Here is a 27,467-nt window from a genome sequence, read left to right as displayed (position 1 = left end):
ATGTCCCTGGTGGAGGATGTGACCAGGTGAAGTATTCAGCCTTTAAAAACTCACAGTCCAGAGCTAGGTGTGATGTCCCATTCCTATAGTACCAGTTACTCAGGAGGCTGAGGCAGGAGGATCACTTTAGGCCAGGAGTTCAAGGCCAGCCTGGGTAAAAGAACAGGATCCCACCTGTTTGTTTTTGTTTTGTTTTTTTTTTTTTTTTAAATCCACTCTCCAATACTCTCAGGCTGTGTATTGACCCATCAGTCTGTTAGCACTTGGCTGTCTTTGCACTGGCCAGGACTTTTTTCCACACTCTGGTATTACTAAAGACACAATTGACTCACGTCTGCTCTCCCAAGAAATCTCCTACACAAATGTTACTAGAAACTATATGATAGCATCATCCCTATCACCTGTTAATGACTTCGCTTCCAATACAGTTATGTGAAGAAGAAATGAGGTGACAAAAATAAAGGCAGCACTGTTGTGTGGACTGATTTTGAGTGACAATTCAGTTTTAGGTTCAGATTTCAGAGTCCCAGGGTAGCTTCTTGTTTCAGTAAGAGAACCTGCCACTGAGTTCCTCACAGTCAAGGAAGTGTGACAGAAGTTTAAATAATCGGAGATTTGCTGGCATGCAGTTAACCTGGGTCCCAGGTATAAACGTAGTGGAAATGAATCTCTCAGGAGAGAAGACAGGAGAACCCAGGAAACTGTATTAAAACAGGAGTGCTTCAAATTTACTAAGATTTCAGAATCACTACTCTAGGGGTTCATAAGTTAGTAGAGAACACACATATAAATTATTCTAATCTAGACAGACTTCGATAGTTTCCTCAATAAAGATATGGCAGATGGAAACTGTTAAGATTGGGACATAAGGTGTCCCCAAAAAGCTCCTATGTGAATGCAGAAATATCTAGAGATGAAATGATTTTATTATGAAGGCTGTGACCTAATCAATGGATTAATCCATTTGATGAATTAATGATTAGAAAGGACTACTGTGCTGGGTGAAAACTGTAGGCAGGTAAGATGTGGTTAGATAAGGTAGGTGACTGGAGACATGCTCTTGGGGACTGTATTTTGTCCCTGTGACTTCCCCTTTCTCTCCTCCCTGGCTGCCATGTCCTGAGAAGCTCCCGAGAAGCTCCCCTCTGCCATGCCCTTTCTGCCATGATGTACTACCTCACCTTGGGCTCAGAGCAATGCAGCCAGCTTATCATGGACTGGTCCTCTGAAATAATGAGTTAAAATAAACTCTTCTTCAAAGTCTTCTTGTGAGGTATTTTAGTCACAGTGACAAATAAAGGAGACCAATAAAGGATAACAAAGGAGAGAAAGGCAGATGGTTAAGATTAATAGAGAATATAGGTAGGCTAGGAATGAGGAGAAATGGGACACAGAGTTGTCACAGGTACAGGAAACTAGATCAACAGAATCATCAGGAGTAAGCAAGTAAGTGTGGTTGGAGCCCAGGTGAATGGGCTTGTGAGGAAGGGTTGCTGCTTCAGTCAGGAAAGAGAAAGGCTTCCAGCTGAATCAGACGCAAGATGGAGGGCCTGTAACACTAGGTGGAGGCTGGGTCCTAATGTCTCTTTGCTATTAATGACTGTGAGGGATTTCTATGGGGGCCATGACCAGATTTGGTCTTTGAGAAGGTAATTGTAGTACGGTGAATTGCCGGTATCCACAATCCCCATCTACTTTGCAAAATCCCAAATGGTATGAAAACCAAATTCTCTCTGTCTCTGACTCTCTTTTTAAATTTAATCTCATGTGTTGGCAAAACCTGCCATGAAATTAAGTGGGGTTACTTACAGTCATTATTTATCTAACATATTGTGAATATTATGCATTTGGTTACAGAAGTATAATGTGTTTGATTAAGAGTGCTGCCCCAAATGCCACTGGGGATATTACATGAAATTTAGTCCATGTATTATATGTCATTTCTGAACCCAGAGGAATTCTGAATTCCAAAACACACATCAAACTTAGGTTTTGCAAAGGGGTTATAGACTTTCACAAACAACTAGAGAGGTTTAGTAGACGCTTGGTGCTTTGAAAGACCCAGGAAACCTTGAGAGGTGATATCTAAATGTGGGTAATCAATACCATTGTTCCTAGTGGCCAATTTTCTCTGACCACTTAACTACTGTGGAGGTTTATCTAAAAGAGAAGATGGCTATGAACTAAATAGTTTGTCTCATAATTCTTCTCCACTGCTATTATCAGCCCACAAGTGTGAATGAGCAAAGCTTATGATTGGAAAGTAGGTGGAAAATAGGTGGTAGGTAAGTGAAGACAGGCTTCTATGCCTTTGCATAGTGGTATGTGCACATGTGCTTCTGTACACCAAATCCAGCAACATCAGAGCTGCAGAACTCCTTAGAAATCAGCTCGTTCAATTCATTCAACTCACAGATGAGGAGTCTGAGGGCAGAAAAGGAAAGGTGTTTTCCAGAGAACTCACCTCTGAGGTTCTCAGAGCTAACATTTACTGAATGCCCCAAGTTTCCATACCAAATATGATAGTCTCTTACAGGAAAAGGGGTCATCTGTTGTGACTGGACATTCAGCCATATAAGGAGTTTTTAATAAATACTCTGATCATTTAATAAATACTCTTTGATTCTGATTCTCATAAGAATAACTGTACCACTGGGGAATATTACTGAACCTCACTAAATGTCATGCTTTTCCAACCAAGTATTGAAATGGAAAGGGATTTAGGTTTGAGTTCGACCTATGTCAATAATTCAGTGAAGAAAAGCAAAGAAAATCTGGTTTTCTTTAAAGGCATTTAAGTTTATATAAAGGTATTAAAATATATATATGTATGTATATATATATGTGTGTATACGCAAACTTCTAGAAAAACCACAGGAAAACAGAACTAAGATTACAAAAATCTCTATAGCATAAATAACTAGTAAACTTAGAAACTATAGAAAAATTGATAGTGGAAAAGTGTACAAAGTTAGCTTTATGCTCTCATTTTTGTATGATTTTAAAAGAACTTAACTAAAATAAGCAAACACATTGGGGAAATATTCTTAGCAAATGTTTCATGTACAGGTTCAGTGTTATTTCTCTACAAATAACTCACAAAAATTAGTGAACAAACAAACAAGAAAACACCAAGATTTCTATCAGGTTAAAGACATAAGCAGACATTTTCTAAAAGAACAAATACCTTTAAATAAGCAAATCCATGAGAAAATGTTTGCAAATCCCATAATAAAACAGATTTAAAAAAAGCAATATCATAAATGCCTATAAATTGGCATAAATTAGAAAAATGATCATCGGGTCTGGGGGAATGCAATGAAACAGACATGCCCATATATTACTAGTAAGAAGCTTTGGAAGTTCCTTTGCAAACAAACTCAAGTTCCACAAACTATTCATATTTCTTGAACTAGTAATTCTACCTTTGGGAATCTATCCAAAAGAAATAATGAACACTGTAAACCTAGGTCTGAGAAAGAATACTTATTGAACCATGTTTATTTATAGCACTGAATAATCATAAACAACCACCATGTTCAACAATCTGGCAATGATAAATCAAAAAGAAGCTATTCAAAATGATATTATGCAACCACTGGGGTGATGCTTTAATTAATCCTATGTAATAACAAAAACACTTATGAATTAATAGTAAATGAAAAAATTATGAATCAAAATGATTTATACAGAATGATTATAGCTTGGAAAATAGTTAATCTATGTATGAATTTAAAAAATTGAAGGATGATTTGAAATAAAACAAAATGGTTATATCTGAGAGGTAAACATGAGTCATTTATTTTCTTCTTTTTATTAATTTGAATTTTCTAAAATAGCTTTAGAAATTACACATAAATTCGATTTAGAAATTTCAATGAAATTAAAGCATTACATTAAATATAAAATCAATACTAATTTGTCCTCCTCCTTATTCTTTTAAGAATGTTGGAAGATACTTCCAAGGAAATAAGAAAATTCAAATCAGAACAGACATTATAGGGATACCTCATATATTAAACTTTTCAGAGGAACTCTCCTGTGCCAGGAGAAATAAGAAGCACTTCTCTACCTTAATGAATTGTGATTATGATCCTGTGAGGTGGGTGATCTAATTGTCACCATTTGGCACAGCGTACCAAGAAAGGAAGACACATGCTCAGATGTCAAGAGTGGTAGGAATTTGAACCCAGCTGACCAGCTCCTGAGCAGTGTTCTTAGAAACCATGCTATTTAGCCTCTCTTTGACCTCTAAAGTAAAAGGGTCCTTGCATATCATTAGTACCAACACTTGTAAAGAAAGAAGTAGGAGAGGTTGTGACTTGTTAAATCCCACACAGAAAGTTATGCAATAGGTAAAACAGTGATATCCTTTACAGATTGCAACTTACAAAACCCTAAAGATTAAAATAAATGCAAACAATCCTAGCTTGTCTGCTTAATTTTGTCCCTAATATTCAATTTTTCTTTTTCCATCTTCTTAGGACCTATATAAGGGAAAGGCACATTTCTGCAGTCTGTAGGGAGAACTTGCATCCCTGAAATCCAAGGACTAGCATATTTTAAGTTCTTTCTTCTTGGTTCCATTAGAGAGCTACATTTTAACCCAGGTAAGGCAGAGTGTATTTATCAAAGCACCTACCAGATGTGGCACTATTCCAGGCTTTGTAGAACAGCAGACTCCAACAGAACTCTCTGCACTATAGGGGAGCAGTGTTAACAGTCAAAACAAAACACACCCACTTGCCAATATTGGGAAAGAAGCTCTGTGTGTGCTTATCTTCTAATCTATCATGAAGTCCAAAATAAACTCCAGGCTTCCTCCTCACATCTGATGTAGATTCCAAGAGTCAGATCTCTGTTGGGAGAGAAATATTGGAAAAGTGCTACACCAAATAACTGGGCTAAATGACAAGAGAAGATTCCACAAAACTATTCCCCTGAGCTACTGTGGCTTAGTCATGCCTAATTTTTCAGTGTGCTATTTAGAGGTTTCTGGATCCATCTTCATGCACTCAAAAGGGAAGGAAATAAGGTCCCTGTCAAACTGTGAAAATGACAGGACCCAGTGAAGTTGCCCTAAGAATCATGAAGATGAATTACCTCCCACCTGGCACTGAAGCATCAGCCTGTTATAAAAGGGCAGCAAGATGTCTGTCTTCTCTAAAGGAACCAGATTCCCAATGGCCCAGTTCTGATTAAACATCAGAAATAAATGACGACCAACAAAATCTAAAGCAGAGATGAAGGCAATAAAACCTGGGATGCATGCAGAGTTGGGATGAGGAGAAAACTTCTGCCTGTAGCTACACGAACTGTATCACCCCAGGAAAGACGAGGTCATGAAATTTGGAACTTAAAGCAAGAAACATGTACTTAAAAGCCTAATCTCAAAACCGAGAGTTGAATTACTGATTTCAATTTAAGTAAATAGAAGGAAAATAAGTGATTTATTTAAAGCATACAGACAAGATTTTTGTTTGCTTGTTTGTTTTGGCTTTTTAACCTATTCAAAATAGGTATAGGGTATAGGAATATTTTCTTTAATTATTTAAAATAAAAATGTTCTCAGATACAACTATTTAGACTCATTTTAGATACACTTTATTGAGGTTGAAAAAAAGAAGGGGATGATTTACTACAACATAATCAGGATGGCAAAAAAACAAAAACAAACAAGCAAAAACCAAAAATGATTGGCAGTACCAAGCAAAGGCTAGAATGTGAGACAGCCAGAACATTTACACATGGCAAATGGAGTGTAAAATGTTACAACTACTTGGAAAGTGGTTGGCAGTTTCTGATAAAATTAAGCATTACATTCCTATGACCCAGCAATTCCTCTGTGTATCCAAGAGAAGTGACTGCAGGTGTCCACAGAGACTTAGACACAAATGTGCAAAGCATCTTTATTCATAATAACCCCAAGTTGGAAGCTACTCAAATGTACAGCAACAAGAGACGGGATCAATAAACTACAACATACCCATACAACAGGAGACCTGCCAGCAATTATGAAGAAAATGACTCAAATCAATACATAAAATAACATAGAAGAAAATCTCATAAATATATCACATGGAAGAAACTACAACTTAAAAGAATTAATATACACTATATGATTCCACTTATGTGAAGCTCAAGAACAGATGTAATTAACCCTGGTGATAAGAATCAGGAAAGTGTTTATCTCTGAGGATGGGGGCTTCTGACTGGAAGGGGTAGTAAGAGTGCTTTCTGGGATGATGGAAATATTCTATAGCTTGATCTGGGTGGTGGTCAAATAGGCACTGTGTACGTACGCTATCATCAAACTGAACACTTAAGGTGTGTGCTTTTTACTGCATGTACATTATTCCTCAATAAAATAATGAATACTGAAAGTATTCATTTTTCTTAGTACCTTACATTTTTACCATTAAACAATTTGATATTTATGCATCTAAAGGGTAGTAAAAATCTATTTATAAGAAATATAACAAATAGCTAATATTTTTTGCTAATGAAAGGATGAGTATTATGGATGTAGCTGCAACAGTATTCACTGTAGCTGTATGTGGTTGTGCATGCCTATAATCCCAGCTACTTGGGAGGCTAAAGCAGAAGGATGGCAAGTTCAAGGTCTGCCTTAGCAACTTAGTGAAACCTTGTTCAAAATAAAACAGAAAGGGCTGGGCAGTAGAACACTTCTGACTTTAGTCCCCAGTAACTAATATACACACATGCACAAGAATGTTCATTGTAAGTTTATTACAGGTAATAAGTAGAAAAATAGATTTATATATTCAATGCCAGAGGACGAGGGACATATTTATGTTACAACTCTATACCTCAAATAAATTAAAATGTTGTAGTAATATTTCCCATAGACATGAAAAGGTAAGATCTAGCAAAAGAAAAGGCTAGGCATAAAAACATATTGACTGTTATGGACTAAATGTTCATGCCTCTCCCCCAAATTTCTATGTTGAAACCCTAATCCCCAGTATGGCTTGGAGATGGGGCATTATTCTTCCTACCACAGATGCTTCCATAAGCACCCCAAGAGGGGAGGACCACTTCATTATCCTTTAGGTAACTTCACTTTGTTATGGAGAGACAGCTGATGACTGATTATGAAATGTTCACTAACACAGTATAGTTTGATGATGTACTGAATTACATATACTATTTGCCTCACTTCCACTAGTTTTATAGGAACACAAGTTGAGATCAGTTGGGTCTATTTCTTAACTTTAGAGAAAAATATGAGAAAGTTAATAAAGAAATAAGATAGCATAATATCTCCTAAAGTAAGGGAGACTAATGAAATTGGTATAGCAGTTTCTAGAGATACTACTTCATCTAACCTCTTTTGTCTAAAGGTCTAACCTTTTCTGTTTATAGTAATTCTATGGGCTCTTTGTACAAATATCAGGTAGTAGCAGGTCTTGAGTTAAATATCTATAACAGATGAATTTGTAATATTTTTATCTTTAAATATATTTCATACTTCATTTGAACTTTCGTGGACCTATGAAGCATGGCTAATGATCACGCTGAAGGTGGCTCAAAGCAACTTGTAACCATTCAGCTCAGGTTTAAACAATCTTACTTTTCTTTATTAAATTCCTCTGAATTATCACATGTGTTTGAGGCCCTCTAGGTTACAGCTGCCATTTTTGGTATTCACATTTTATTTTTCTCTGCTTTTGTTTTCTTGTTGGAACAGTGTTGGGCATGGATTGGATTATCTACTCTGTGAACCAGGGTAACACAACCATGCTTAGGTTATCTGGACTCCTGTCTAAAAGCCACCTCTCTTTTGAACACCCAAGTACCTGGACATTGCCACTCTGATGGCCCTATTCACTTTCTGCATTCCATTACATGTACTTAACTTTATATCTTCTTTCTTCTATACCATAAGCTACTTACAGAGTATTCATCTTGATTTTCTAGTTTCTAGTAGAGTCCCTTAAACAAAGAAGGTTCTTTGTAAACATGTATGGTATGAGTTATAATTGGTACATAAACAAAACTCCAAAGATTAAATGTCTAAAAGTTCATATACAGACTATCAGAACATCCAGTGTGAGATCTCTTTACTGCTAAAAAAAAAAAAAAGTAATCTACAAGATAAGAAAGCTATGTTTTGTTTTTTGTACCTAGGGATTTAACATGGTTGGATAAAAATAATATACACTGGAAAAAAATCCTCAAGTTTAAAGCAAAATTTCACAATTCATTTATAAACTCATATGAACTATATAAAACCACTGAGTTTCAATTTTTCTCATTTATAAAAATAGGGATGTTACTCTACAGAGTATCTGCTAGGATTAAGAGAGATTGTTTATGAAAGGGACTATACATGTATATACTAATTTAAGATTTGTAATTCTGCCTCTCCTTCCAATCCTAAATCTTTGTGCATGAAGATAGTTTGGAAGAGAAAACATAAATAGGTTTTTGATATAGTCCCTTTGGAGCAAAAATAATGACACCTCGTCACACAACTCAAGGGCTGGCTTTGAGATATAGGCAATGCATGTCTGAGGTTTGGCACTGCCAACATCATTCTTATGAGTGTCCTTGTAACTAGCTCATATTAGAGTCAACAGAATTAAGAAATTGAAATAAAATATCTTTTCCAAATTTCACACCTCTAATCTAAACACAGACCCAAAATCATTTTACAGGTTTAATTAGAATAATATAGGTGACTACATCTAACTGCAACTTCATACCTAAATGGTTGGATTAAGAATCTACCTAAGTTCCTAAAAGACCACTGTTTACTATTCCCTTTACACATCTGTTGTGTGCTGAACTGCATTCCCTCAAAATTCAGATGTTGAAGCCTTAACCACCAATGTAACTATATTTGGAAGCAGGGTTCACTGAAGGAGGTAGCTGAGGTTAATTGAGCTCTTAAAGATGTGACTGATATCCTTATAAGAAAAGGAAGAAACCAGGAGTATGAGAATACACAGGAAAGCCTTTATGAGGACACAACAGGAGGCTGCAGTCTACAAACCAGGAAGAGAGACCTTGAGCTCCTTGATCTTGAACTTTCAGCCTCCAGAACTGACTGTGAAAAAATTAGTTTCTGTGGCATTCTATTACAGCAGTCCTAAACAATGAAAGTATACAGCATCTAAAGCAGTTCTATTTGACTATAGCTAGTCCTGGAAAATTACCATCCTATTCAAATACTGGTTATTAGAGCTGGATATAGTAGCACACGGCTATAATCCCAGCAACTCAGGGAGGCTGAGGCAGGAGGATGGCCAGTTTGAGGCCAGCCTCAACAACTTAGTGAGACCCTGTTTCATAATAAAGAAACAAAAAGGGCTGTGGCTATAGCTCATGGGTAGAGTACTTCTGGGTTCAATTCTGGTACCACAAAAATACATACACCCATACTGATTATTACAGAGGACTTTTTTTCTAAGTTTTTGAAACAAATATTTGATTAACATTAATAATTGTCTATATTTATAGGGTACAGTGTGGTACTTTAATACACATATACGATATATTATTTCCATCTCCAGCTGGATGTAGTGGTGCATGCCTGTGATCCCAACTACTTAGAAGGCTGTGTCAAAGAACTGCAAGTCTGAAGCCATCCTTTACAACTTCATGAAAGCTTTATCTAAAAATAAAATACAGAAATGGTCTAGAGGTGTTGCTCAGTGTTAGAGGGCTCATAGGTTCAATCCCCAATACTGCAAAAAATTATATATATTAATATATATAATCCATATACATAATAGGTTATTTTGAAAAACAGTTGTCCCATTGTGCTGAGGAACACTAGTTCTTATTACTTCCATCTGTGTTTGGGTAGCAATATGTGACCTCTCACTATCCCCCTCTCCTCCTAACCCTTCTCAGACTCCAGGGATCACTACCATACATTCCAATCAACTTTTTTAAAAAAAATTCATATGCTAGAGTGAAAATGCAGAATTCTCTTTCAGAGACTCATTATTTCACTTAACATAATATCTTCCAGTTCTATCCATTTTGCTACAAATAATAGGATATCACCCATTTTTTTTTCCCATTGGGCATATAAATCACATTTTCCACTGGGCATATTTTCTTTATCCATTCATACTCTGATCTGCATCTAGGTTGATTCACCCCAGTTAGAACAGCTATTATCAAAAAGACAAAAAACAACAAATGCAAAGTTCGGATGTGGAGAAAGGGAACTCTTATACACTGTTGGCGGGAATGTAAATTAGCATAGCCACTGTGGAGAACAGTGTGGAGGCTCCTCAAGAAACTAAAATTAGATCTACTATTTGATCCAGCTAACCCTCTTCTGGATATATATATATATATATATATATATATATATATATATACATATATATCATGCTCATGTCTGTTGCTGTACTATTCACAATAGCTAAAAGAGAGAAAGAGGATGTTAAAAGATCACAGCCTGAGAGTTTAGGTCCTGGCTTTGCCACTAGTAGCAATGTGGCCTTTGATAAGTCATTTAACTTCTTTGTGTCTCAGTCTCTTATATACAGGTGTCCCTTCCAAATAGAAAATTCTGTGATTTATTTAAATCTGCTATGATGGTATGAATATTTTTATTGGAGATCAGCAAAAGGACAGGTCACAGCCATCTCACATTGGATTGACTCAGACTTCCCATCTACTCTTTTGCATGATTTATTCCGAAGTCCTTTTGGTGCCTTCAGTGTCAGGAAGCTTCAGTGCAAGCTTCAGGACTTCTTTTACCCAAGACACCCTTGGGTCAGGTTATGTACGTTTTCTAAACTTCAGTGTGTTCATCAGCAAAACAGGCTAGTGATATCTAGGCACAGGAGTGATATGTGAGGAGCAGGAGAGGAACTGCAGAGTCCCCAAAATACAGGAGACATTCAATGCGTGGCTGTCGAATCTGTATCTTTCTGTGTATTCCCACCTTGAGATTCTGGTCCTTTGCTTTCCTCTCCTCATCTGTCTAATGATGAAAACCTTGAGACTCTGCAGGAATCCTACTATTCTGACCTGTAAACAACATGGAACCTATGGTTCTGTGACCTGTGGAGCTAAACCACCAGAGGAGGAAGAGAACCATGAGAGTAGTTGTCTCAGTCCAGTTCTGTGTGTTGTGCAATCCTCTCCAAGCTGGAATTACCTTGGCATCTCTAGTACTTTCTTTTACTTCAACAAATGAATATGTAAGACTTTTTAATGCATCAGTTCCTAAACAAACGTTTAAGGGGTATCCAGTGTCAGACCAAGATAGGATGTGCCTGTAATCGAAGCTCAGGCAGCTGTTCCTCCCACACCTGTGCACACGCAGGCACACCTATTGCAGAATATGATGCCAAGATATAACGGGAGATGAATTATGGGCCACAAAAAATCACCTTATCTATTTGGACTAAGAAGTTGTTACAGAAACCTGAGAGTAAAAACTTTGAATAGACATGCAGGCATACACAGAGCCCCTAATCAGCCATCCCTAATTGTCATCACCTCTTAGCAATAGAATCTTCCTAGAAGGTGAATGCACTTTGATTAAAGATATATTTCATTTGTCCCATATAATTATATGTTTTTAAAAATGCCTATGAAAGACAATTTTATTCCTTTATTTTGAAGGGTCTCAGAATGGTCTGTATTTTTCTCCGTTCAAACCTTACTACTATTAAATGAATGGTATGTGCTACTTTTCAATGTGTAGACAGATTGTTCTTTAAGCTAAAAATATGCAGGGTTAAAGACATTCTACAATACATAAAAAACTTCAAAATCAAATTGGCTTTTTAGGGATATGGTTTATGTTTTACTTAGTGGTTTTTTTTAACATGAGGACAGTTAAATGATTTTTTATATAGTACTATTCAATCAGCAGCTCAACAGCAGCCATTGTCTCAATTGGTATTATGATCTTTTGTGTACAGAAAATATATTTAGCTTTCTCTGCTTGGAGAATTTCATATTCAGAGAACTGTATATTTCATTAATGTTCTTTTTTTTTTTGTCTGTCATCTTATTTTTAAAGTCATTTGATTTAGATATTTTAAAAGATTGTTTTATTATGAAATCTAACCTGAGAAAGGAACATTGACAACAAATTTTCATTTTAAAGCTAAAGGAAAATGAAGTATAGCGCTGAATTGCAAAGTTTCCATATCAAGTGGGTCCTCACTATAGGCAATTGCCAAGACAAATTTCTAAGCTGGCAGTTTGACAAACTTTTTACTTTTCTTGTGCATAAGCTGTTGTAGTAGGGAAGTATCAGTTCAAGGAGATGAGTTGAACACTTCACTATATCCTCTGAGAGGAAAAACAAAGAAAGCAGGAAATACTCAAAAAATAGTAAAAGGTACAGATTAAGCATTTAAAAATAAGTTTTTTAAAAATACCGCCGGGCACAGCAGTGAATGCCTGTAATCCCAGTGTCTGGGCAGGCTGAGGCAGGCAGATCAAAAGTTCAAAGTCAGCCTCAGCAACAATGAGGCGCTAAGCAACTCAGTGAGACCCTGGTTCTAAATAAAATACAAAAAAATGGCTGGGGATGTGGCTCAGTTGTTAAGTGCTCCTGAGTTCAATCCCTAGTACCCGCCCTGCCTCAAACAAACAAACAAAAAAACAAAAAAACAAAACAAAAAAAAAACTTATGCAAGTAGTACAATTTTATTTAAAAAAAAATTAACATGGGAAATTGCTTCCATTATAATGTAGAGTATGAAAAGAACTGTGCACAGTTGTCAATATCCATATATTATCACCTCAATAACACAAAAAGTCTTGGAGGCATTAGGGAAGATTGAGAAAACACACTAAAATAGATTTCCCATCTACTAGATTGGACTATTTTAAAATAGAACTGCCATTAAATCTTAAGTGACTTTCTCTATATTTTACATTTTTAATTTTTTAAGAATGAAAATGTATTGTTTTAAAATAATCGTTAAAACGTTAAGATAGTCATCCTGAATTATAGTACTTAAAGCAACAATATTGATAATACCTCACCTACAAATGAGACATTGATATTATGCACTTTTTAAAAAATATTAGCAAATCCTTGTTTTCCATTTTGTGTAGGGTATGTTCCCTCTTCTCTCTCTTCTGACTCTCCTTCCTCTGTCAGTTCTATCACAACAATTCTCTCTGTCTTGGCTACAGCCTCTTTGTGGGTGATCTCAACCCACCAATACTTTGCTTCAAATACCACTGGAGATCTTAGGAATTTCAAGTCTGTATCTCTAGTCCAAACCAACTTCCTGATCTCCATGTTATATCTTTTTTTTTTAATTTGTTCTAAATAGTTACACATGATAGTAGAATGCATTTTGATACATCATAAATAAATGAAGCATAACTTCTCATTCTTCTGGTTGTATATGATGTAGTATTACACCAGTTGTGTAATCATACATGCACATAAGTCATAATGTCCAATTCATTCTACCATTCCTGACCCCTACCCACTCCCCTCTGCACACTCCACACTCCCCCCACCCAATCCAAAGTACCTCTTTTCTTCTCTAGCCCACCCCTCCTTATTGTGAATTAGTATCTGAATATCAGAGAAAACATTCAGCCTTTGGTTCTTTGGGATTGGTTTATTTTGCTTAGCATGATATTCTCTAGTTTCATCTGTTTAACGGGAAATGCTATAATCTCATTGTTACTTAAGGTTGAATAATATTCCACTGTGCATATGTACTACAATTTCTTTATCCATTCATCTGTTGAAGGTCACCAAGGTTGGTTCCATAGTTTATCTATTGCAAATTGAGCTGCTACAAACATTGATGTGTCTGTGTCACTGTAGAATGCTGATTTTAAGTCCTTTGGGTGTAAACCAAGGAGTGGGATAGCTGAGTTAAATGGTGGTTCCATTCCAAGTTTCCTGAGGAATCTCCATTCTGCTTTCCAGAGTGGTTGCACCAATCTGCAGTCCCACCAGCAATGTATGAGTGTACATTTTCCCCCACATCCTCACCAACGTCCATGTTGCATCTTCTAACCAGCAGTACCACTTGCGTGTCCATGACAGGCCTCTCACACTGAATGTGGCCACACAAGATCACTGATTTCCTACCTTCTCCCTCTCATAGTCCTTCCTAATCTACATTTAAAGTCTTTCACCTTTACAGTAAATGATACCACTAATTTACTCAGTTGATTATGTTGAAAACTATTGAAATATCCTTGATTCCATCTTTTTTCATAACCATCTCACCCAACTCAGTCCATCAGCAAGAATTGTTAATGCCACTGCTACATACACCCTGAACTCAACACTTACCTGGCTCCCACTTTTACAAGACACCATCATATCATATTGCAAGTACATCTCTGCAAAACTGTCTATGTGTTGTATTCTCTGACCCCATTTGTCCTCATGGTAGACAGAATGTTACCCTCAATATGTCATGTCTTTGCTTAAAACCTGTTCTCTGTGTCCCACTATGTGCATGACAAAATCTAAGCCCCAGGCCAGGTGCAGTGGCACAGCCTTGTAATCTCAACTACTTGGTAGGCTGAAGCAGGATTGTGAGTTCAAAGCCAATCTCAACAACTTAGTGAGGCCCTAAGCAACACAGTGAGACCCTGTCTCTAAATAAAATACAATAAAAGGGCTGGGATGTGGCTCAGTGGCTGTCATGCCCTTACAGGATCAGACTCCTCTGCCTCCTCAATCTCATCTATTGCACTCCCACTGTGCTTCAAATTCATTGACCTTCCTTGCTTCCTCTGCTACATCAAACTATTTGGACTTTTGTTCCTTCTGCCTGCAAAGTTCTGTCTGAGGTATGCCTCCACCAATGATCCTTCATCTACTACTCAGATCAAGCCAGACCTAGAACTTGTCCCAATTTCTTCATTATGCTTACCTTGCACCAGGACAGCCAGACTAGCAACCACTTTCAGATCCAACACAGGGGTCAGCCTGAGCTGCAGCACTTACAAAAGGAGTTGGCTACTCCCTATAGTCAGGTCTTCCTTTAGGCATACCCCATCACCCACCAGTAGCTAAGCTGTAGATTACACAGCTCAAGGACAAGTTAATGGGATTTGGCAGAACATAAAAGGAAACAAGAACATACAAAGGAAAATGTACTTAAAATAGTAATAGGTAAAATACACAGTAGTAGGATATGTGCCAGTTAAATAAATCAAATTATATTTACATTTCTGTGTTATCTTTAAGGACAAGCAGGAAGAAGATGCAGTCATTGAAGTACTTCTAAATTTGTTTGAAACTGCATTTAACTTTACTTCTATGATTCTTGAAACATCAGGATATGGGCATCTATGGAATCAAAAGTGCTGCCCATTGGTATGTCAGCTCAGCCTTGGATAAGGTTGATTAACAACCTCCAGGCTGGCCAATCAGGGTCCGGTTACAGGAGCAGCCTAGCCCTAGCAACATATAGGTGTGGGGTGCTTTCCGTTCTCAGGGCCCAGTCCACATTGTCCTCTTGGTTCTCACAGCAAGCCCAGATAAAAATCTCCTGTTTTATACATAAGGGAACTGGTATGTAAGAATTTTATTCAATTCCATCAAAGATTCAGTTATAAAAGTAAGACCAGACCATGTTCTTTGAATCTTAGTACATTAAAAAAAAAAAAAAAAAATCACAGTATCTGAAAAAGACAATGTTCTGTAATCCAGGAGACATGCTAGTCCTGGTTTTGTTACCAGCTAGCAAGTGTGACCTTGAGGGAATTACCCTATTTTGCCTCACCTTCCTTGAGTTAAAAGGAAACTCATTAGCTGTGCCATAGAATTGTTTTAAGGATCAGTGTGTGGCCCTATATGAGGCATGCTCCCTTTCAAGACTTGCTGGGTCTGAGAATGCTCTTCCCTTGATAGCTGTAGCTTGTCCCCATTTCCTTCAGGCAACCATTCATATATTTTCATATAAGAAGACTTTCACAACTACCCCAAATAAAACAGTGACTGTACTCTCAATCCACTCCTTATCATCTACCCTGACTATAGTTAAAGTGTTTCTTCTTCATCTGACATATTTACTTGTTTGATTTCTTCCCACCAATATTGTAAGTTTCATGAAAGCAGGTTCTTTTTTTTTTATACTCCACGGTTGGCCCTCCAGAATCCTAACACAATGGCTTGCCCACAGTATGTCCTTTAAACACTGACCTAGTAAATGGATGAAAGAACTGAATAAAAAAATTATATGCATGAATGCATTTTGATTATCATCATCTACTCCTGTTTGGTCTGCTTATTATATGAGCCAAGTTATACATAGAATTCTTGGCATTAAAATAATGTGTCTTCAATCAGGGTAAACAGTACAATTTTATATAAGCTAGGAGATGGCAAGACTGGAAAACATATAAATGATAGTTACTAGTGCTTAAGTTTATAACAACTTAAAACCTAGCAAAGTCCTCAAACCTTCTACTTGTATCTCAATTGCTAATGTCAGAGATGTTAAAACAACTACCACCACTTAGAGTTTCCATGAGTGTGAGAAAAAAATGTAAAAATAAAATTTTCCACAAAAAAAGGGACCTCAGAACAGACAGAAGAGAGTTCCTAAGCAACTCAGTGGCCACCTTTGGGAAGGAAAGAAGGGAAAAGGATGGGATGGTGGTGGTAAGCCTTTAGGTATATCTGTAACATTAAATGTGTGTGTGTGTGTGTGTGTGTGTGCGCGTGCGTGAGAGAGAGAGAGAGAGAGAGAGAGAGAGAGAGAGAGAGAGAGAGAGAGAGAGAGAGAGAGAAGCAGAATTGGGTGTGCTTTTCTATAGGTTTAGGCTATTTCGTAATTAAGAAGAAAAAAAAAAAAAAAAAACAGTAAAATGTCTCCATTACAGATACCAGAACTGCCACTTCACCTTCTCAAAGCTGGGAAACAACTTCACAATCATACAGACCAATCCGCCTCCAAAGCACAAATACTCTCCAGTAGCACCACAGTTCATCACCTGCCTGGCAGTACTGCTTGGTAATCCCTGCACCCAACCACAGGGGCTGCCTCCTCCATTTCTGGTTATTCCAATCAGTTTTTTTTTTTTTTTTTTTTTTTTTTCCTATTATCATCTTCAGGAGCTTCACCTGCATCAGAATAGTAAAGAAAAATTAGGAGAGTTCTGCAGTTCCTCCTTGTCATCCTCTAAATGTGCATGCACATGTTTGTATTCATGTTTGGAAACCCTTCATTGAATTGAAATCAGCCTCTCTCTTGATTTCCATCCACTGGTCTGTGTGGTCTCTAGTCAGTTACTCAACCTTCTGATTTCACATGGTAGCTCAACAAATTCTGTGAGATAGCAAGAGTGCCCCACAGGTCCTTTCCACCTTAAACATAACCACCTTGTTCAACTTGTGCACGAGAAGAGAGAAGCTAACATAACCACCAATGGCAGATGGCATCTATTTGATATAGGCTCCCATCAAGCCGGTATTCTACATAACTAACACTGTATTTCTTAGTACCCCATCTTAACAAGAAATTCATGAACTCAAAAGGTTTTAACTACTTAAGATCTGAGAGAGAGTAAAATAGAACATGATTATTTTCCTATAGTCTTTAAAGTAACCTCTTCCTTTCAATTTTAAACAAAGCCAAGGTCCCAGATTAGCTTTAATAATTAAATAATTCAAACACCATTTGGTCTTGAGATGGAGAGGGGGCTGGGTGAGGTTTTATAATGGGTTTATAGAAAATTAGTGCCCCAAAATATGAAATACAGCAAATATTGTTCAATGAATAATTGTTAAAATCTCTTATGACCATTTAACAATGTGTAGGAGTTCAAAATTTAGATGAACTTCTATCAATTTAAAAATCACATGTCTTATTTTAAGTGCAGAGTTTACCCAAAGGCATAAACAACAATTTATTAAAAGCATAAGATGACTTGGAATGGCCCCAGGTACAAGTGAATAAATGTGAGCACAATAGGTTAATGGCACTCAAAGTGTGGGCCATAGACCATGCTAACGGGTATTGCTCTTCACATAAAATTGAGATGAAACATTAAAAACTTCTATGGAATGTGGAAAAAGTAATTTTATGTTAGTTGAATCTGATAACTATTTTTAAAAATATGGACTTGTTTTATTTCATTTTATTTAGCAATTCATTTTTATCCTATTTCACTATAGCATTGGTCTAAACAGATTAAAAACAGGTCCATCACTACAGATTTTTCCAGAAGACAATATTAGATGGATTGAGATTTGAGCTCTTTTTTTTTTTTTTTTTTTTTTTTTTTGGTACTAGGGATTGAACCCAGGGGTGCTTAACCACTGAGCCACATCCCACCCCATTTTTGTATTTTGTTTACAGAAAGAGTCTCATTGAGTTGCTTAGGCCTCAATAAATTGCTGAGGCTGGGTTTCAACTTGCAATCCTCCTGCCTCGGCCTCCTGAGCCAATGGAATTATAGGCATGCACCACTGCGGGCAGCAAGATTGTCGAGATTTGAGCTCTTTTAATTTACATAATATTTTCTTTGCAATCCTAAGATATATGCCCAATTTTAATACTGCAAGCACCTATAATGCCAGGAGATTGAGTATAATTCCAAAATCATTAAATGGTTTGGAAGTCATGCTATTTTAAAAGAAGCTGAACGAGACAACTTCCATTAAGTGGATTTTAACAAAAGGTAGCAGTTTAATTGTTACATCATTTATTTCTTCACTGGCCAAAAAGCAATTATTCCCTCTTTGCTGAGGGTCCACAGCCCTAGAAACATCAGCAAGGACCACTTAAAGAATGGGTTATCTTTGTGAGTGTCCAGGATCAACACTGAAAACAGTGTCTACAACCCTATTGAGAACTGAAATTCAGGTATGCCAAAAGGAGGGGGAGGAAATTGGCAATTCAATTACAAGGGGAATTTTTTAAACAGTCAATTTGAAAAGTAAATTGCTTTGCTATTATATGTAATTTCCATGTTTAACCTCATGTTTTAAAGACATCAATTAAAAACAATGAGAGATGAAATCTTTACAGTCTTTGGAAAAACCCCACTGCTACCTTGCTTCACATTCGAATAACCTCAAGAAACCATGACCAAGGAAGAGGAAATGGGGTAAAGAGGTCACCAGGGGAGGGTGGGAAGGTTTGAGGATGTGGGGAAGGATTTGAAAGGCAGGGTGGCCCCTCCCTTTCCTCTGTTATACCTTTTTGATGTCCCTGTGTCATTCTTTAGCAATTCAGGCTTTCTGAGTCTTAAACAAATCATACATCATTTGTCACTGTCATTAGGTGATAGATACTAAAGTTGGTATCAGAAAATATGCCACATGATATGAGAAATGAAGTTATTTAAAATTAATTTCTCATGGATTTTATCTTACAGGTACTTTCATCTCTGGTGGCTGAGGTCGACATATTTCTAATTAATCATCTGTCATCCCGGGATTATCCTCCAAGGTTGGTCTGAAAATACATTTTAAAGTGGTTGTTGGTTGTGCTTATTTTTTAGTATGACAGGTTAGTACCACTCTGTTATTAATATGCATGGCACCATCTTACGTACTATCAATCACAAGCCTGAGATGTGATATTTGAATCTTAAGGGAATAGCTTTGGTTTTCTTTTTTTAAAAGGAACTTCAAAACAGTACTAATGCAGTGATTTCTGCACTGTCCTTAATAAGTCAAAGGAAAAAAAATCAATGATCTTGTGACAATAACAAACCTTCAAAAACGGGCTGACTTTATTGCCCTCCCCCTTCCTACCTCATTTAGGAGACCACATGTGACTATCCTGTGTGCCAGGGTCACAGCCCGCCCCCCCATGTCCCTGCTGTGGACACTGTTGGCTCTCTTCAGAGGGTTATGCTTTCCCTTGCATATCTATTGTTACAAAGACTCTTCCCTTTTTAAACTTCTGCATTTAAAATTCATATTAGAAGAGTGATGTATGAGTAATTTTCTGATGGAGGTTTGTAATGATGGATCAAGATTCATGAGCTAGCATGACAGCATTTCAGTATTTCACTCATGTGTTTCAAAGGATGTAGCTCTTAGCTTAACAGGTTTTGCTCATTTTCAGCAAATTATTTTCTTGACTGTTTCAAATATACAAGTGCCAGGCAGCAGAATTTCTGTGAAGCAAAACATTAGTCTCCCTCAGCTTTCACCACTATTATCCAAAGTTATTTATCATGAAGTTTGGGTCAACACTGTCTTTTTCAAGGAGGCAAGAGAGGCATCACAGATGAGGATAATTTTTCATGTTTTCACAGAGCTTGACAAAAATGCACAATTGCTTTTCACATTGTTACTGTCTACAGGGGTCAGACTTGGAGCTCTTGGTGTCCCTGTAACAACCTCAACATAGAGATAGAACAAAAATTATTACACTGAGATAAAAGTACAAAGGAGATGACTTTGTAAATTCTTTCATTTCAACTATGGTTCAGAACTATACTCTGATCTAATTCCTCCTGGTGATAGTAGAAGTGAGGTTTCCAAGAACCATTGCTTTTGATGGTATGCTGAGTTACACAGATTACACACATACTAAAGAGTTCAGATTCCTTTACTACTAAAATAAAAGACAACTAGTACTATTACCATTACCATTATGACTACTGTTACTATTGTATTTCATCTTTAGCTGACCATCATAGGGCACTACCAAGCGTAAGACATTAGGTAAATCATTTGAATTTTTAAAAATACAGTCCAGTAACAGGCCTATACAACCATCCTTAAAGAAATAAGGTCTCTGGGGATCTTGGATCCTGGGGGTAATCTGGGAAGTGCTTAATTTTGGTAACATTCTAAATCAGACCTATGTTACTTCCCAGGGTCATCCTGTCATAGATAAATGGGTTGATATAGAGCCATCCCTGATTTAAGAACAAATGAGAAAGGGTCTTCTCAGGAAGTACAGCATAAGGACACTAGAGAAGGAGAAAGAAAATGCAATGTGACCCTGGTATGCTCAATCATTTCCGGGGAGTTAAGGAGTTGAATAGAGAGTAGGGAGGAAAGTTAATACCAAAATCTTTGTTTAGCATTATTCCTAATCATAGCAACTCTTATATAAAGATTTTGTAGAAAAACACTGTACCATCAGAAATAAAAGGAAAAGATGACAAAGTGGCTCAGGTAAAAGTATGCTTGGTTCCTATATTTTGCAAACTTTTTAAAAAGGTACTGGCAACACACATGGAAACAGAGGCTTATGACATATTCTTCACTGCAGAGGACTGTGATAAAAGGCTGTCACCAACACAGCAGGTTCCAGACATGCAGCAGGGCTTCTGCAACAGCCTGCCCAGGCCCAGAAGCATCCTAAGCACCTGAATATAATCTCTTTAGAGGGGTTCAAATTTTCAATTAGAAACTAATTGCATTTCCATAAAGCTGGACACATAAAGCTGCACAAGGTATGGGAAAAGCAACATCACAGCATATCATGCTTGAGTCTTGGTTGCAAATAACTGCTCTAAACATGTGGCTTCAATTTAAAAAAATTGTTTACTTATTCTCTTTAGATATACATGACAGTAGAGTATACATGGGGTATAGCTTATTCTAGCAACTTCAATTTTATTCTAAATTAAGTTCAAGGAACTCTTCCCTGAGTGCACTGTGAAATAATGAATGCTTTCCAACATTTCATTATGTAAGAAGTATATTGAACTATGAATCTACTTTTTATCTCTATGGATTTACCTATTCTTGGCATTTCATAGATATGGAATCATTTAGTCTTTTGTGATTGGCCTCTTTCACATAGTATAGTGTCCTAAAAGGCCATCCATGCAGATAAATGTATCAGTACTTCATTCCTTTTTATTGAAGAACAACAGAAGATTAATTATATAAATAGACTACTTTTTGTTTATTCCTCAGTTGATGGACATATGAGTTTGTGGTAGGCAAAATAATGATTACCAAAAATGTTTGAGGTATGAGCTTCAATGCTGGGGAGGCACAAGAAAAGCAGGTGCTTTGAATCTAAGAGTGTGTTCAAGATTAAAAATATATGGTTGTCATGATAGAGGCTCTGGGAAATAGGGCTGTCACCCACCTGCGCCTGACTTCCTCCTTCCCCAGGCACCCAGTGCTCAGAGTGAGATGTGTCAGAGCTGCCCTAGTTGCCTGTCTTATGCAACAGGCACAACATGGAGTTCAGCACACTCAGAAATCAGGTACTTTCAGGGCAATTTCTGTCTAAGATGCTTAAAATAATCTCATTACCAGATCTCATTCTGGCATGGGTAATATGATACAGTCACTGGAAGGTAGTTTAAAAGAGATGGAGGAAAAGTTTCTAAGAACAATTTCCATACAAAAAAAATACTCTGGTAGGGGCTGGGGATGTGGCTCAGTGGAAGAGTACTCATCTAGCATGTGCAAGACCCTGAGTTCCATCACTAGCACTGCAATTAAAAAAAAAAAAAAGTAACAGAAGAAATGTGTAGTGTTTCATTTCCTAATTCTTCACAAAAATAGTTTGGATTTTTGTGTGTGTGTGTGTGTGTATGTGGGGTACTGGGGATTGGACCCAGGGGTGCTCTACTACTGAGCTACATCCCCAGTCTTTCTTTAAGACAGGATATTGCTAAGTTGCTGAGGTTGGCCTCAAACTTGCAATCCTCCTATGCCAGCCTCCCAAGTTGCTGGGATCATAGGTGCGTACTACCATGCCTGGCTAAAATATTTTGGATATTTTCATAAATGAAGAATAAATGCAAATTTTTTTTTAATTTAAAAAAAATGCAATTTTTTAAAAATTTTTTTCATGGGATTCTTTTAGAGAAAAATCCTTTCTCTTTAGAAAGATTTAAGGAGGTCTTTTAAAAATCAAATACTCTAGTAGTCCTTTAGTACCTCAGATTTAATTCTCCCACTTGGGATCTTGGGATCTAGCAGGAATGATTTTATTCAATCTACAATTTTAACACACCTTTGAATATTCTTCACACCTGTGATTCTGCCTCATACTCTTAATTTTCTTTTGTGAAAATAGTGATTTTGGTAATTAAATACTTGTTAACAGAAACAGCACCTGGAGAAGGTGAGGCACATGGGTAAGCGTGTTTCCATGTGTACTTACCTAGGATGGTGTGGGTGGCTGATAGGAGTTAATTTCTTATACAACTTTATTGCTTAAGGAACCAAGAGTGCTTTGACAAAATGTTAGTGATGCAGGAGAAATAGCTACCTAGGAGACAAGATCTTAGAGAAGCAAGTGAGGTCAAATTGAAAACTATAGAAGCTTCATTTGCACTCTACTAAAGAATTTAAAGTCAAATAAGAGGAAAAGTTTAGTTTTTCAGAATTTTTCATATCTAGAAACCTTAAAATGCTATTGTGATTCCTGCATGGAGCTTTCCATCTTTAAAAGAACAGAACATCAAATAGTATCTAATTGTATCAAATGCACCACAAAACAAACTGATCTTTTTTCCCCCTTCCTTTTCATTTTTATTATGTTTAGACTCTCTCAGACACAGGGTAGCTTCTCCGACTCTCCTTTTTCATAAAATGGTTGTGAAGCTCATCTGGGTACTTGGTTGGTCCCATCATTCAGAAAACAAAGCAAGAATTGGAGCTCAAAACTCAAAAACTCCATTTGGAGGAAGGTATGCGAACATACTCATGTTTGCATTAAATTATTTTTATTATTTTTTGAGGTGCTGGGGATGGAACCCAGGGCCTTGTGCATGTGAGGCAAGCACTCTACCAACTGAGCTATATCCCCAGCCCCGCATTAAATTACTTTTTAAAAGATGTCTAAGATGGGGTCATTTTCAAAAATAATCAGAGTATCATTCATACTTCATTTTTAATCATTCTTTTCTGTTGATTTAAAAAGAAAATCTTCAACCATTTTAATGTCTGATCAATACTACTTAACATTTTCTCTTTCTCACTTCCTAAAAGTTGAGGGTATTCCCCAGGAGGCCTGGTGGGCCTCATGCTGGTAATGATTTAACTATCCTTTTTCTAGTTTGATGAAAATGAGGATCAAGGCTCATGAGCAACTGCACCTGTTTGGCTAGTCTCAACAAGACTCAGCACACTTTACTTGAATCAGAATAATTCTGCTAGCCAGCAAGGCCTCTGCCCTGTGGAGCCTCAGGACCCCCAGCAAACCTTAATAATTCTGGCTTCAATCTTCATCTGCTCCCATCTCCAACACCTCCTCCAAGGCATGTTCTTCAAGACCCTAAACCACTTTGCAGTCTCTTGCCTTTCATATTAATTGTCCAGACATCTACCTTTCCCAACAAATGATGAAGGTTTGCCAAGCAACTCCTGGTCCCAGCTGGAAACTGTCTTTCCCCATAAATTGCAGTGTGTTTCACTTGTTTTTGGGAAACAGGGAAACGTGTTCAGGTATTGGCATCACATGCCACGACCACCTGAGATGATGCAAACAAGGTCCAGCATGTGCCAGGATGGCTGACTGTGTGATAGACACAAACGTCCAACGCAAGGGTTTGATATCCAATTAGTTGGGCTTTGGAGGCAGGTGTGACTTTTAGTAACTGCTACTTAGTACACAAGTTGTGCAATCTTTTCAAGTCTTATTTGTGTCATCTGTAAAATAGAAATAGCACCCTACTTTATAGAAGAATTTGTAAAATTTTAATTAATACAATATCATGTTATCATTTTCCCATTTATAGATAAATAAGTTCAAGTTTTCACTGTTACAAATAATACTATCCTGAACATTCTTTTTCACTTTTCCTTAAGAACATGTCAATTCCTCTGGAGTATAAGTAATAACCAAACCCTATCAGCACATCTTAGACCTTTAGATGCTATTGACAAATGTTTCTTCAAAGCACATTGCAAATAAGTGAATGCACAGATTCTAGGTACTGAGGATCAGAACGTTTCCTGCCATTGCTAGGGAAATTTAATTCCATTTAGGACACAAGCAATTGCAGAGACAAAAGCTAACAACAATGGCCAGAAAATACATGTAAGGCAATGTCTCAGAAGTTCATGAAGTTATCTCCAGTTACCTCCAGTAACAATGCCTCCACAAGTTCATGAAGTTACCTCCAGCAGAGGAAGGGAAGCTCTGATTTGTCCAGTCGGGCAGCTGCCCTGTCCAGGGAGGTACCTGTAGGAAGAGCCCTGGCATCTCTCCAGTCAGATGCTTCTCAACTCCATGGGCTGAAGCATTTCTCAGAAACCAACAATTTCACTTTTAAGGATTAATAAGAGCATAAATATGCATCAACCAAAAGAGTAGCAATTGCTTAATTAATTGACTTTGGAAAAATACTGAATAAGCTTGCATAACAGCTTTTGAAGTATTTTACAATATGTAAATATCCTCTAGAAATAAATTTTATAATCTCTACCCCTCCCCTACATTAATATGGGAAGGAAGAAGAATTCAACTAAAAGTCAAATTTTCTGATTTGCTTGGAAATTATCTCACAACACAAAGAAGAAAGCATTTCACGTTGACTGCTGAAAATCCCTAAAATATGTTACCTAGAAAACTAGAAAGGGGCAAGTGTTTGAGTGATTTGTAAATGTAAAACAAAGATGGGACAGTATTGTTAAAATGAAAATGTTTATGCAGTGAGGACTCTGACATGTTTCCAAATATTTCTGCTCTGTTGGCTGCCTAGTTTTATTTAATTTTTGGCCAGGGGATTCATGCTTGGATCATTCTTTTTACTTTTATTCTTTGTATAAACAAATGAGTATTTATCTGATTTCCAACCAGTCTAGCAAAGTCCTGGTGGAAAAGGGAGAAGGATCTTGCTAAAGAGAGCAGAATACTAGGGAAATCACAGGAAGGCAATAAAAATGAGGATGAGAAGTATAGGTCTATTAGGAGAGATGAAAACACTTTCCAAAACTGCTTCTCTGGATATCTCTGGGCTTGCCACATTGCTCTGACTAATCATATGGAGGGTTTTGTACTATGTGGAAATGGCATATGGGGTTAAGTCGATATCAGAGTCTTTAATTTTGGGCAAATAACAATTTTTCATAAGGAATCATGATTTCACATATTTATTCCCTGTGATTACTGAGAAAGACAGGCCCGCCACCTCCGTCAGCACACTGCTATCATTGTTTTGTGTTTGCTGAAACATTTGCATCTATAGCTGGACAGTACATTTATAAATACATAAGTCAGGAACTATGATTTTTAAATATTTCTAATGCGGAGGCTGGTAATTTTTCAACTAGGAGAGTTCAGCATAGTGGTTAAGAACAATCATGAAGCCAGGCTGCTCAGGTCCCATGCCCAGCCTGCAGCTCATGCCTGTGTGAATTCCTGCAAGTTCCTCACCCTCTGTAAGCCTGGCTGCTCATCTATGAGGCACTTGTGACGAACTCATCAAAGGAGACGTTTTTGAATGCAGTACTCATGTGTTGTGAGGGAGGGAGGCTTCTTTGTGGCTTCCACACTGACCCATCCTGTACCACCTTCCCTCAGATGTTAACCCTGGGACCTAAGGGGCTGAGGTTGTTTCCTCCTTGGCTCTGGGCTCGGCTAACATCCTTCTGAAATAGAGTCAAGTGGAACAAGCAACATTATTTTTTTTTATGTTATCTATAATTGCCAAAGGCCGAGCATATTTATTCTGAAAAGCCTTTAAGAACCCTAGGAGTGATATTGCCCAAATCTTGATTTGCTAAGAGAGTTTTTGTAACTATCATACTTTGCAATAACCTTTTTTCTAAAGGCATCTTCAAAGAGCAGTTTATTTATTTTCTAAATCACTTCTGATGCTGTCCTATTCCCTGATTTTGTGCTGCAATGGACTCCTAGTCTTTATGTCCTTCGTCCAAGGGATGGATTGCAGCCTGTTCCTTTGGGTGACATTAGCAGAAATGTCAACCAGATATGTCAGGGGCTTATTTTTCTTTATTATAGTTCTCCTTTCTCTTCAGTGGGTTACGTTAACATTTGAAGGGAAATGCTCTCAAACCTTTGTGCCTGCAACTTTAATGAAAAGGTGTTCTTCTTAGTTTTGGAGAGCATACAATCAGTCAGAGATTTAATTCTCATTAATCTTAGTTTACTGCACAGACAGCCTTTGAATTACTCTCTGGTGTTGTTACACCTCTGCACTCAGAGGCAACTGAGTTGAGGGAAGGATGAGGAGACAATAGGAAATTGAAACACAGAGGTGCCCTCAGGTGCCCTATCACAAAATAGTCCTCCAGAATTTAGAATAAAAAATCCCTAATTGGATTGATCTGTCAGACTTCATCTTTTCACTTTCCTTAGAAAACCAAGCTTAATCTATTTATCTATCTATCTATACTATTAAAAACTGGAAATGGAAAAAAAGTGTGTACAGTTATATAGGGGGACAAAGGAGTCCAGCCTACAGCACAACTATGGTAAGAACTGGAAAACAGAAAGAGAATATTCTAGAATATAGAAAGATTTTAATTCACCTCTCACTAAACTTACTTTCTGTCTATGTTTCTAAGCAAATCAGCCATCCTCCCCATTTGCTTTGTTGTTTTCTTCTTTCAATTT

General features: G+C 37.2%; 1 protein-coding gene and 1 long non-coding RNA gene across 6 annotated transcripts in view; one reads left to right on the top strand and one right to left on the bottom strand.

The window, feature by feature from the left end:
* Nucleotides 1–27,467, bottom strand: part of STXBP6 (syntaxin binding protein 6) — a 244,085-nt gene that overhangs the window by 102,466 nt on the left and 114,152 nt on the right. Inside the window, exon 1 of one of the 5 annotated variants that reach the window (XM_079127282.1) lies at nt 14,871–18,224. The exons of 3 other annotated variants lie outside the window; for them this stretch is intronic. The gene's annotated coding sequence lies outside the window, so the exon portion shown is untranslated. Of the gene's footprint in view, nt 1–4,642; nt 10,305–14,870; nt 18,225–27,467 lie in introns of those variants that run through there. One more of the 5 variants, XM_079127281.1, reaches the window with a different exon arrangement.
* LOC306654064 overlaps nt 1–27,467 on the top strand; it is a 449,736-nt gene that overhangs the window by 384,918 nt on the left and 37,351 nt on the right. The window lies entirely within an intron of this gene.

The sequence above is a fragment of the Sciurus vulgaris genome, assembly GCF_902686455.1.
Source record: "Sciurus vulgaris genome assembly, chromosome: 2".
NCBI lineage: Eukaryota > Metazoa > Chordata > Mammalia > Rodentia > Sciuridae > Sciurus > Sciurus vulgaris.
This window is presented reverse-complemented; position numbering and strand designations above follow the sequence as displayed.